The 13,668-nt window shown below is 43.5% G+C and overlaps 1 protein-coding gene across 6 annotated transcripts in view; it reads left to right on the forward strand.

Moving 5' to 3' along the window:
• Window positions 1-1,213: 1,213 nt before the first annotated feature.
• Window positions 1,214-13,668, forward strand: part of SMAD9 (SMAD family member 9) — a 201,996-nt gene continuing 189,541 nt past the window's right edge. For all 6 annotated transcript variants that reach the window (XR_002786430.2, XM_010592667.3, XM_064270246.1 and 3 more), the window contains exons 1-2: window positions 1,214-1,311; window positions 12,784-12,979. The gene's annotated coding sequence lies outside the window, so the exon portion shown is untranslated. The remainder of the gene's footprint in view (window positions 1,312-12,783; window positions 12,980-13,668) is intronic.

Consider the following 13,668-nt stretch of genomic DNA (forward strand, 5'->3'; position numbering starts at 1 on the left):
CAGCTTTTGGCAGTCCAAAGGTTTCCTGGTGTTGCACATCCACAGCGTTCTGTCGTGCATAGGGCAGCTATAAGCCCGGACCGACTCGACGGCACCTAACCACAGCAACACATCCAGAGCAATGTCAAACTTAACACCTGGCTTAGAGCAGAAGTACATGGGCGTAGTGGAGAACGAGGATTTAAATTTGAGTTTAAAGCCTGACATACGAGGTTCTGCTACATATGCTGTTTTAAACAAGGTGGTTGCTGAAATACAACAGTTGTTGGTGCCTTTGAGTCCGCTGCGACTCATAGTGACCCCCACGTACAACAGAACAAAACGTTGCAGGTCCTGCAGCATCCATCAGTGACCCCAAGTGACAGGCTACGTAACGGTAGTCAGGCTGTGAGGCAAGAAGGTTGTATCTTTATTAGATAATACTATATATTACATGCTAGACTGTTAAGTAAATAACTACACATAAGGAAATTACGATTCACTTAATGATATGACGAGTTTCAACCACCACTCACCGCTCAGAGTGATTAGATTTCCTTCTGCACTCGACGGCAGTGGGTGTGCCAGTGCCAACCAGCTGCTCTGGACTAGCACTGTGGATTGATGTACAGCAAATAAGAAACAAATGGGTAAGGAACATGAACATCATTCGTTGGTCGTGTATCTCTGGTTCTGCTAACAAGCCTCCTTTGTCTTCAGACCCAGGAGGAGAAGAGAAGGTTCAGGGATAAAGGGGAAGAGAGAGACGCGAGCTAATCCATGCAGGCGGGAGCCCCCCACTGCGGCCCGAAGAGCAAGGTTTCACTGCGGGAAGGAGGGGGGCCTGGGGTGTCAAAAGGGCGAAGGAGAGGGCTGGCCGGAGCGGCCAGGCGCCCACAGCCCTGAACTGTGCGCTCAAGCGCCGGTCCAGCTGCTCCAAGTTAGCCAACGCGCTCCAGTCCGCTCGCCCGAGCGCGCTCCCCTGCCCCCGCGGTTCTCCGGAGCGCGCTCCCCTCCCCGCGGCTCCCAGAGCTGGCGGCGGCAGGGGCGCGCGGCGGGGCGGGGCCGGGGGCGGGCCGGCGAGAAAGGCTCTCTGGCTGCTTTCCAGGTCTGCGAGCTAATACGGGCGCTGAGGCTTCGCGGCTCCAGTCAGACTGACGCCGGCTGGGTTGCCGCCGCCGCCGCTGTCTGGGTCCCCAGCTGCCCCGGTCTGCAGCCGCTCTGCATGCAGTCAGGCCGCGAGGGCCCTGCGGTGGGAGCCGGAAGCCAGGGAGCCGCCGCGGCGGTGGGGCAGGCGGACCCGGGGGAAGGATGAGTGGCATCGCGGGACAGGTAAGAGATGCCCTCCCCAGACGCGCGGTGGGCGCTTGCGTGTGTGTAGGGCTAAGTTTTCTTCCACAAGGAAGGTCTTTTGAGGTTCTTCGGTGTGTGGTTTGACTGTGTTTGTGCTCGTCATCACTTTATTTCTTGACGGAGCCCGTTTGGGGGTGGGCGCGGGTCCTGGGGCACTACTCCGTGGAGCAGCCGCGCGCCCTCCCCTCGGCCGCAGCCGTCGCCAGCGGCGCGCCGCACCTGAGACCCGCGGGGCGCGGGCTGGGGGCCGGCCTGTCGAGCGGGGACTCCGGCGCCCCCGGGGCTGCGCGCAGGGCGTGGGCAGGGCTGCGCTCCAGCCGCCTGTTCCCGGTCCCTGGCATAGAGGACAGGCGCCGTGAGACCCAGACTGGAGCGGAGTAACCGTTTCCGTAGCCGGAGAGAGAGGCGGTAAATCGGGGTTGAGCAGTAGTAATTGTGACTCTTCGGGGACGATTTAAAAAATCATCAGGGCCCAATTGGCTTCACTGTCCTTCTCTATTCGGTAGGCTTTTTTATTCTGCTTACTTTTGAGGCATGCGAAGTGAGCAAAAACTTAGGAATGTTGTTCAAGTGTCGCTAGGCTAGCGCTTGGATTGTGTCCGGAGCTGGGATGTTTGCCTTTTCCTTCGCCTGCCATTCGGTGCCAGCTCTCAGCTGGGAGGAGGGGGAGGAGAGGGAAACGAGGTGGGGAACAGATACTGGAGACTTACTGACGCCAGCGTTGTGATCCGGCGGAGGAGCGCGGGGAGAACCTTTTTAAGAATAGTTAATCACTGACCAGTCTTCCCATTAGTGTTCTTTTCCTCCTTCCCTTTACAGTTGAAATTTGAATTAAAATCCATTGCTGTGGGGTCGATTCCGACTCATAGCAACCCTATAGGACAGAGCAGAACTGCCCCCCATAGGGTTTCCAAAGAGCGGCTGGTGGATTGGAACTGCTGACCTTTTGGTTAGCAACCGTAGATTTTAACCGCTGCACCACCAGAAATTTGAATTGACAGCTTGGAAATACTCTTGGTACGTCTGAGAAAAAACCTACCTACCCATGAGGTAAATCTAGTTTTGGGGTAAAATTGCATGTAAGTTCTTTACCCAGCTATTCACCGTGGGTTACAAACACATAGGTACTCTGGGTTGCTTTAATGGACCCAGTTTACAAGTACCATTTCAGTTGCTTGCCGAATTTCGCTGATGATCTTGGGAGCGTGTGTTACAAGGAATAATAGAGGATAATTGTACAGTGATAAGGCATTTATTAATGCCGTCCCCGTGGCAGTAACTGGGCGAAGCATTTGGGGCATTCTTCTGGTTTTTTTTTTTTTTTCTGGGTTAGTGAAATGTGAATACAACAGCCTTAGTATTCCTGTCTGTGGGAATGCCATTGGGTGTTTACATTTTAAAAATAGTGATTGGTATTTAAAAAGGAAGTAGAAATAAAACCCAAATACATTTTCAACTCCAAAGAGACAAAGTTTCAATAAATGAGTTTCCCTGTTTGTAGGAAACCATGAACAAGATTTTGGACCATTTTCAAGTTTGTGGTTATCCAAGAAGGACACTGCAATTAAGAAAATGATGCAATAGTTTATACATAAGGAGCATTTTAAATATAAGATGACAGAAGTTTCAAATAATATATCAACAAATGAACTTTTAGTGGTAATAGACACCTTCATTGGTGACAAGACAGCTCTCTTTAGGAGACAGCCACTTAATCTGTTCTGACAGAACCAACTCCTGTGTTTGGGAGTGACTATCTTTGCAGAGTTGTTTTATGTTTGGGCTCCGGTTTCAAGCTGTGTTTAAGAGAATGCTAACATAATCTTGATCTGAGCAAACTCATTTTTATCAGTAAGTACAATGTTTACTAAAAACCAAAGATATAAACAGATTTTAGGTTAAACCCCTAAGTACTTAGTCATCTAGTGCTGCTATAACAGAAATACCACAAGCAGATGGTTTCAACAAAGAGAAAGTTATTCTCTCACAGTCCAGTGGGAAACAAGTCCAAATTCATGGCATCAGCTCCAGGAGAAGGCTTTCTCTGTCAGCCCTGGAGGAAGTTCTTGTCATCAGTCTTCCCCTGGACTAGGAGCTTCCCTGTGCAGGAACCCTAGGTCTAGAGGTTGTGCTCTGCTCCCACCACTGCTTTCTTGGTGGTATGAGGTCCTCATACCTCATACCTTGCTTCCCTCTTATCTCTTGAGAGATAAAAGGTGGTGCAGGCCACATCCCAGGGAAACTCCCTTTACATTGGATCAGGGATGTGACCTGGGTAAGGGTGTTATAATCCTACCCTAATCCTCTTTAACATCAAATTACAGTCACAAAATGGAGGACAGCTACACAGTACTGGGAATCATGGCCTAACCAGGTTGACACATATTTTTGGGCCACGCAGTTCAATCCATGACAGTACTGTGTAATTCTTTGTCATTAATCTGTGAAGTCACCATAAGCAACTTGACTTTTCGTTTTTTCAAATCTTTTTCTTTTAAAAGACTTATATATTCCTTGTAAATGCGTAATCAGAAAATATTCACAGATGCCAACCACTGCAGCTCTGAAAAATAGACTTCCCAAGACGTAGAATGAGAACATGAGTGGTTGTTGTTTTTAATGAAACATTACGGATATCTCTAAGTAATAAGCAAATGGTAAGTTTCTTTCACCTTCCTAATCATGTGGTCAGTTGAAGGAGAAAAAAATCTGTCAAGAAATTATTTTGCAAAGATTAAAATACTCAATTTTGGTTTTATGAACAGTTTAATTCTGATTAATGAGACTGTAATTTCCTTTGCCAGATTGGAGAGATGGTGTTTAATAAGTGGTCACAACTACCTAGTTTATATCTGCTGTTCCCTCTGTAATGTATACCCAGACTGTAATATATAAAAGAGCAATTTAATCATTCTGCTTTGATATGCTGGAAATAATACTTACCCTCATGATGTTATCTGATTTAAGGGAAGGTAAAAGTTATGGCAAATAAAGAAGTTTGTTTTTTAATTAGCAAAACATACCATATTAAATTTTAAAGCTTTAATGAAGCTTGGTGTAGACATTATGTTTATTGTTTCGAACATATAAGAGAGGAATTCAGAAACAGGGGAGTGTCCAGAAAAAAACAGTAAATGTAGCAGTACATTGAAAATGTGGATCTCCTCAAATAGTTGTAATTCTAGGCTGTTGGATTTACATTTCCTTGGTTACTGTTGCTAGTGAGTTGGAAAGTTATTCTGAAGTGAAAAAGCCAACAGCAAACCCACACGTGGTTGTAGTAGTCTGGGTGCTTCAGTGATTGATGCTTTAATGTTAATCTAGTGAATGTCTGATGAGTTGGAGCATCATAGAAAATAAATATCCGTTGTAATAAAGTAACTTTTAAAAATAAATATTCTTGCAAATTATGTCTCTTTAGAAACTTGTGGCAACTAAAGTTGTTAAGATTGCAAGATATTTTGTTAGGGTCGTAGCCATGAAAGCATGGATGTTAATCTTGTTCAGTGTTCTGCATCCTGATACTTCCCTCCCCAAAACCGTCCTGGACGCCACAGCCAGACTCCTTTGCCGCAGGCATGGCTCTGTATTGGTCTCACCCTCAGACAGACCCCAAACCACTTTTCCAGGCCTACTTCCCACCCTTCTCACACACTGTGCTGCAGTTAAAATTGTGAATTGTAGTTTCTCAAGCATGCCCTGGTCTTCCTCTCCTCTGCATGCTATAATGCCTAGAATGTCTTCCCCTGCCCCCTGGCCCCTACCAGATCTCAGGCTTGTTGGCATCTTCCACCTCTTTTTTTTTTTTTGTTCAGGTGTGCCTTCAGAGAACTTGCTGTGATGACCCTGGTCCTAATTCCTCCTCTGAGCAATCCTGTGGCCCTTTGTATTTTCTGTTCTTGTCATATCTTCTTTTCTGTTGAGTTACTCATATACTAATCTTATTTCTTCTCCTTAGACTGTAAGATCCATGAAGAAAGGGACCATGTTTATTTTATCTTTTTCATTCTCTTAATACTGACCACAATGCCCTATATAGTACTCAGTCAGTAAACATTAAGTGACAGATCTTTTCACTGAACCCATGGGCCCTTCTGAAATAAAATCCGTGAAGGGCTTACCCCATATAATCGGTCTTAGAGGTCAGGTCCATCTTTCAGAAAGCCAGTGTTGAACTTTGAGCTAAGGACTTGGTAAGCGGCTGTGGAGAGCGAGCCCAGTTGGGCCTCCTCCTGAATATTGTGGCTGTGGCTGGGCAAAGTCAGGAAAGCTTATATGACACTCTTATTGCATTAGCAATTTTCCATATCAGATTCACTAAATACACAATGGAAGCCATTTAGCAAAAACAACAAAAAAAAATTTTAGTGTGATATGACTACCGCAGTGAGACTCTAGTTTGATTCCACAGACAGTTTCAAACACGATACGCTAAATACCTGCCCCCCCATAAAAAAAAAACCATGAAATTTGATATTGTATATGTTTCAAATTTATACTCAAAAAAGAAAAAGCAAATTGCTACTAAAATGGGCTTCTGCTTTTGATCAGGTTGAAATTATAAAGCATCTTGTTATCTAAAGTTGTTTAGTATTAATAGAGTTAATATGTTGTAAAAAATGTAATTCATGTATAAGAATTATGCCTTATAATTTAGTTATTTGATTATGCAGTTTTAATGGGAGAGCACTAATCAACTCAAAACCAATTCTCCTAGAATTAAAGAGACTCTCATATAAAGTATAAATTCAAAACTTAAAGCGATATGCATGGTGAAAAACAGATTATAAATGTGTGTATACTGAGCTGTAGCACTTTAGAATTTATAAGCACTGAATTCTAAACTCCAACCCATATGTAATTCAAATTAAAAGAAAAAAAAACATAAAATAAATGTAAAGGAGACCTGTGTAGTTTTGGTTTTTCCTGTGATAACAATTCTGATTTCCTTTTTTAAGAAATATTAAACATCAAAATCTTTTTCTCATATTGTTTGGTATTCTCATTAGTTGATGTTACTGTTGGGGATTATTTTAAAGCAGGAATTTCCCCTTTGGGGAAACATAATATTTAATTTCTAACGATTTTCTTTTCCAAATTTAATTTTGAAGCACTTAATTATAGGGAACACGTATTCTTTATTGCTGCGGTAGTGAAAAGCAGCTTTGGTTTACAAACTGGGATTACCAGGGTTTACCATTCTTTCCATAACTCCAGTTCCTGGTTTCTGCCACGGGACAAAGGAATCTGGAAAGCACACACGTTAGTAACATTGGGGGTTTGTTCCGAAACAGAAAGAATCATTGGGTTTGGGATGGTGAAAATGCGAACCGTCTATGAGGGGGCGGTGGTTGCTGTAGAGTTGGCTCTAACTCATGGTAACCCAATGTTTAACAACTGCTGCCTGGCCCTCTGCCATTTTCATGATTATTGGTATGTTTGAATCCATTGTTGGGGCTATTGTGTCAGTGTATCTCATTGAGAATTTCCGTGGCCTTCACTGGCCCTCCAGTTTACCAACCATAATGTCCTTCTACAGCAATAGGTCCCTCTTGATGACATGTCCAAAGTAAGCCGGTCAAATTCAGTGTTCTGTGATCCATAGATGTTTTCACTGGCTAATTTTCAGCAGTAGATTGACAGGCCTTTCTCTCTAGTTTATCTTAGTCTGTAAGCTCCACTGAAACCTGTCCGCCATGGGTGACTCTGCTGGTATTTTAGGTATTGGTGGCGTAGCTTTCAGTGTCACAGCAACATGCAAGCCACTAGAGTACAACAAACTGGTCTCATTCTGTTAGGTAGCAACAGCTTACGCTTACTGGTCCTGGGAGAACATGCTTAGTTACAGTGGGCCATTTACCAACCTTGCTTTAATCCATAGAGTATCTTTTTCCACATAGCCTAATGTTTTTCATTTTTACTTTGTTAAACTGCTGGCAGAACTATCAAATGTACATTTTCTTTGATTAGTGCATGTGTTTTGGTTTGTTTTTATAAAATGCAATACTTGTGTAACAGTGAAGGGAGGAGACAGACCTGGAACGCTGGAGCACGGTAGTTTAGGAAGGCCTTGAGCAATGCAGTGAAGGAATTTGTCTGAAGTGCTGGTGGACTGCCAAAAGCTTGATCAGATTGACAGATGCTTTTAAAGGAGAGTTTGATGAATGATGGTAGAGCCCAACTGAAATACTTCCGGAATTTAATTGATTTGGTAGTACTATATTTCAGAAAATCATGGTAACCTAGAAAAAGATTCACAGATTTCATCAGTTTTCCTGACTTCTTTCATTCACAATTATAAGCCCATGAATTCACCTTGATTTTCTTTGCTGAGAAGCACATATGAAAGAACTGGAGGAGGGAGGAAGTGCAGGTAATTTAAAGTTTGGGCAATGGTGTGGTTGTGAGGGTTGGAGACACTTACATGCGGGTGTGGGAGGCAGCAGAAGGTAGGTTGGCAGATGTCAAAGGTAGACCTCAGGGATTTGAGCTAGCTTTTTTTTTTTTTAAGCGGTATTAAAGGCCACCTGCATGAGAGTTAAGAGGGTCTTAGTGGGCTGACCAGGGAAGTGTATCAGCACTCATAACATTGTTTCTATGGGAAAATGAGTTCCAGTTTCCAGATGACTGCACAGAAATGTGCACAGCTTGTTCATGAAGTAGATCTGCCAGTGACTAACGATGTGAGTGATTATTAGAAGCCAAGCATTGTGGTAATGAATGTGGAAGATAAGAAAACATGTTAAACAAAAAAAGATTTTACATCCCATGGGGTTTTCTTTCTTTTGTTAATGCATTTATTATCATTCTTTGTCTGTTTTCTAGTGGTGGTTTTTTAGGAACAGAAGTAGATCAACTATTTGTAAAGACGAAGCTTTGCATACATAAAGGTTTCTCTGATGGCTCATTGGCTAATTATGAGTTTGCGCAAAGCACTCAGTTAGATGTTGGCCACGTTTGAAAACAGTGACAAGCTGGTGCCTTGCTGTTACTTCAAAGGAGTGGCCCTGTTTTGCTTTCCATTGTAATTGTATGGAAATTTATTACATGACACTCTGAGTATACTTTTTTGCATATTTTTGCAAACTGTCTTGCTATGTTTTGGGGTTTTAAAATGTTGGTGTGTTGTGGATGTGGTAATTCTTTTAGAAGGTGGGACTTGTAAATTTATGGAGCTTATAAAAAAACTAAAAAAAAATTTTTTTTAGTTTTTTTATATAGGTTATTTATTCATCTGTTATCTACTCTGTGCCCATAATTGCCTATGGGACCCCAAATCGGCCCTGGGGACCATAAAACAAAATAAAGTCCCTGGTAACCAGGATATTATAGCCTAGTTAGAGAGAGGTCAGAAGAGCAAATATCAAAATGATTCTCCAGTAGCAATATTCCTTACAAAAAATTGTAATCTATTTGGATTTATTTCTCTCTGGTTTTCCTGGTTAGAATTCCATTTTAACTCTGTGTGAATTTTGAGTCACTCATGACAGGGATAGTTAGAACTTGATCCAGATTGGGGTTTGGGAATAGAAATATAAATAAAATAGAAGGCATAACAATAATAGACATTGTTGCAGTAAGTCCTTATGAGAATTTAAGGATGCTGAGGACTCCCTAAGCCTCGGAATTGCGCTACTGTGTTGGCAGGAAGAGGAGACAGCTTTTATATGCATGGCTCTGATTTTCTCAGTCATCCTCTACAAGAAATAGCCGGCTGGCTGCGGGGCTCCCATATCACTTAGAGTATACTATCCTAATAGCGTATTTCACCCTACATATAATGCATTTAGATTTCCAAATCGTTCCCTGTAGACTCTAATCATAGAGGGGAGGGACCATGATCTTGTCTTGAAATACCAGTACTTAGCAGTATCTGGCTGCAGTGCAATGGATTTCTCTTTTCAGATGGCCTTTCCGGCCTTGGGTTTATAATTCTACCAAAAATAATTGGTTGGGCCACAGCCTGCCATGTGATTGGTCTATTTTACAGACCTTGCAGGAATTGGACAGCTTGCTATGCAAATAAAGTACGTAAAACCCTTGGAGGGGTTGGTTGATTACTGTGCAAATAAGGTGACTGTGGCCTACCTAGGGGATTGGTCAGTTTGTGGTCTTGGTGGGAGGATTTGGCTCATAAAAGGGCCAATCCCACAGAGGTTGAGGGGGGCATCACTACCATCAAGAAGAAGAGACAGTAGTAGACATGTTCTTGGGATCCAAGGTCTCTGTGCTGAGAACCATTTCCTAGACCCTGAAGACAAAGGGTGCTGTGACACCGAAGACCTCGAGATGGCATGAGACAGCTCGCAGCAGTGGACCGAGGCAGCTGCAGTGGGCTTGCCAACCCATGGGGAGAAAGCTGAGCACCTTAGGTCAGGAGATTTGCTGGAAGAGTGGGGTGCTTCCAGGCACTTGTTGGTATAGCTAAAGACCTGTAGCATTTGCCTGGGCAGGGCAGAGGCTAAGAGAAGGCTAGTGTGGCCAAGAGAAGGGCTTGCTAGCCTGGCCGAGAGAAAGCTAGCTTAGCTGAGAAGCCTGACCTCCCTGCAGCACAGCCAAGAAGGAGCTGAGAACTGTTTTGGTTGAAAGCTGTCCTGATTGACGAACTGTATGCTGTTTCCTGAGTTGTTCCTTTTACTTCCAAGTTGATTCTGATCCCTAGTTGTAACCTGTTATTTCCCCAATAAGTCCCATAACTGTGAGTGTGGTTTGTGAGTTCTGTGTGGCTACTGCAATGAGTTATCGAACCCAGCAGAGAAGTAGAGAGGATCGTGTGGAGCTGATGTCAGAATTGGTAAAAAAAAAAGGTTGGAGAGTGGAGGCATATCTGACTTCCACCTCACAGGAATCAGCTTTGGTCTGATGAGTATTCTCATTTCCCTTCTGGAAGTTAGAGGACTTCTGACACTACAAGATAACACTGCCCGTGCTTGACACATTTAGTTGTCTTCCTTCAACTCCCCGCCTTCCATGGCCCCATTCTCTTCCCTAAGGTAGGTTGGGGTTTGTAAGGTAAGAAGGAAGAAGGGATAAAAAATTTGGATTTTAATCCTTAGGCAAAGGATAACTATTAAGTTTTAATATGTGGGCGAAAGAGAGCTATTAAAGGTTTTGAATAAGGGAATCACATAATCAAAGTGGTATTTGAGGTGGGTCATGGTCTGAGTGCTTCTAAATTTGACGCCCAGCTAAGCTGGTGAATAGCCATGACCCATCTGTCAGTGGAGGCTTGCATGTTGCTGTGATGCTGAGCAAGTTTCAGCAGAGCTTTCAGACTTAAGACAGACTAGAAAGAAAGGCCTGATAATGTGCTTCCAACATCACCCAACTAAAACCCTGTGGATCACAATGGTACAGCCTGCAACCCAGCATGGGCATGGTACAGGACTAGGCCCATTTTGTTCTGTTGTGCGTGGGGTTGCCACGAGTTGGGGGCTGATTCAGTAGCAACTAACACAAAGCTGGTGAGACGGTAGTTGAGACACCATCCCAACTGCTTCACAGATGTCTTTGGCAATTAAAAATCTGAGCTTCCTCATACAGAAATCAGTAACAGCACTTTAGGAATTTTTCTCTACCCATTTATGGACTCCACTCTTCAGGCAGCCTTCAGCCAGGACATGCAACCTGCCACAACACAAACTTCTGTAAAACTTAAAATTATCCATACACCATTAAAAAAAAAAAAAAAAAAACCATTGAATATGTTATATATAGTCATTTAACACTTTTCAAGTATTCAAGTACAGGTTGGTGTTCTGTACAGCATCCTTTAAGTAGGTAGACCATTAACTACACAAGAAGTGGAGAATACAAAAAAAGAATTGTAAATTCACAAGAATTTATCATATCACATAATAAGCAATGGGCATATAAAACCAAAAAACCATACCGATTCCCATCAAGTCAGTTCTGACTCATGGTGACCCCGTGTGTTACAGGGTAGAACTGCTCCATAGGGTTTTCTTGTCTGTAATTTTTACAGAAGCAGATTGCCAGGCCTTTCTTCCATGGTGCCACTGGGTGGGTTTGAATCACCAACCTTTGGTTAGTAATCAAGGGCAAACTATTTGTACCACCCAGGGACCTGACTTATCACAAAAAAAAAAAAAAAAAAAAAATTTTTTTTAGGACTTAATAATACAGATAAAACAGAATTGTACCTTCACCCTTCAGCATTTATTGGTGGGCTTCTGTGCCAGACCTGGTGCTAGTCAGTACAAACCACTCCGACATGGCCTGTGGCTCTTAGAAGCTCAAGGTCTAGTGGGGAGAACAAATAACAAATTTAAGCAGTCCAGTGTTGATTGCACTATTCTAAAGGCATGCAGTAGATGCTATGGAAACCCAGAGGAGCAGAGAGGTGATTATTGCTGCCTGGGGGCTGTCAGGAGGGCTTCCGAGAAGTTGACTTTCAGCTTTGTCCTGAAGCAGGATTGGGCTGTAGCTCCACAGAGGCCTTCTGAGTGGAGGGGAGGGAGTGATGGGGGAAGGGAAGGAGCTAGAAGAGATGAGCTGGGAATGTAGTTTGGGGACGAGAGATTGTGAAGAGCTGTAGTTGAAATTTATGTTACAAACATCGAAGTCACATACCACCCATGATAATTATTGGCTTTTTTGTGTGTAAAATATATCTCAAATATAATATTTCAAAATATGTTTCAGTGGAAATTTGGGGGAGAAGTTTTTAAAGTACCTATTTTTTTTTTTTTATACCATTTACCATTCAGTTGACCTCGACTCATGGCAACCCCACGTGGGTCCGAGTGGAATTGTGCTTCATTGGGTTTTCAGTGGCTGGTTTTTTGGAAGTAAATCACCAGACCTTTCTTCCAAGATGCCTCTGAGTGGACCCGACCTCTGATCTTTTGGTTAGCAGCCAAGCACATTAACCATTTACACCACGCAGGAACTTCAAATAAAAAAGCACTCTTAATTCTAAATCCTGGAAGTAGTTACTGCCCATTTGGTTTCTGTCTCATAGCATGGTGTCAGGCAGGGAAGTGGCAGGGTCAGTGCTGGACTTGGAACATGGCTCACATAAGCGAGCTCAAGGAGAAGATACTTTCTGAGGGGACATGTGAGCTGGTAGGGGGAGGCAAATTAGGAAACAGTTGCCTGAGGTAGAATAGACTCATTAGGAATGTCTGGGATGGGACAAATCCAAGAAATAGGTGGCAGGGTCCATCAGCAGGATTTGGTGACCTGCTGAATGTGGGATTGAGGGAGAGGAAGGAATACAATTTTCACGGGATTGTTCTAAGTCAAGGTTAAACTTCAGGGTTTCTATCTTGGGCAGTTGGTTAGAATACAGGAAGGAAAATGATGTTTTGAGGAAGCCAGTATGTTCCATTTGTACATTTAGACATACTGGTTTGAGGATCCTGAGCTGTGATCCCAGTGGTGGTCATATTTTAATTTTAAAAAATTATTATTTTTTTTAACCAACAGGGACTTTTCATCAAAGAAGCATCACTCAACTAAGTGAAACAGAGTGAAGCACAGCTGCTCGGTTGACGCTGGTGTCCGCAGGGGGCCAGAGCCTCTCCGTCTCCATGCTGCCCAGCTCCTGCACACTCTTGTGGTGCTTCTCTGGGGCCTCACTGCCTCGTCCAGAACTCAGAGGGTACCATTTGGAAACTGTATGGTGGGTAATAGTTCGTGCTCCAAGTCTGAGGGCAGAGGAAGGGCCATTAGTTCCTGTATGCAGTGACCTCAGATTGTGTTACTTTTGAGCCCTGGAGTCATTTTAATAGGCCATTTTGTTTGTTTGGTCTCCTTCCTTGGTGTCAAGTTGCCAACCTCTGACTTCTCTTTGCTATCCTTGTGCCTCCTCCCTTTCCCAGTTTGCTTCTCTGATATGCTAGGGGTTGAGGGGTGGCATTGGTGGTTTAGTGGTAGAATTCTTGCCTTCCATGAGGGAGACCCAGGTCTGTGCACCTCAAGCGCAGCTACCACCCATCTGTCGGTGGAGGCTTTTATGTTACTGTGATGCTGAACAGAATTCAGCAGAGCTTCCAGACTAAGACAGACTAGGAAAAAGGCCTGGAAATCTACTTCTGGAACATTGGCAAATGAAAAATCTGTGGATCACAATGGCCCAATCACCTTGTGCATAGGGTGGCCATGCATTGGGGCCTACTCAATGGTAGCTAACAACAGTATGCTCTGAGCTTGGGTTTATATAAGCTTGCCTGCTTAAACTGTTTCTAAAATAGTTGCAGATAGGTGCTGCGTGATCTTTTCTGCAAAGACTCAGTAATAATCTATTTTGGCAGGTAGAACCCTTTTTGTTTGTTGCATGTTCTCAATTATGTTTTGTACAGGTAAAATGGT

Source organism: Loxodonta africana, chromosome 17, assembly GCF_030014295.1.
Source record: "Loxodonta africana isolate mLoxAfr1 chromosome 17, mLoxAfr1.hap2, whole genome shotgun sequence".
Classification (NCBI taxonomy): Eukaryota; Metazoa; Chordata; class Mammalia; order Proboscidea; family Elephantidae; genus Loxodonta; species Loxodonta africana.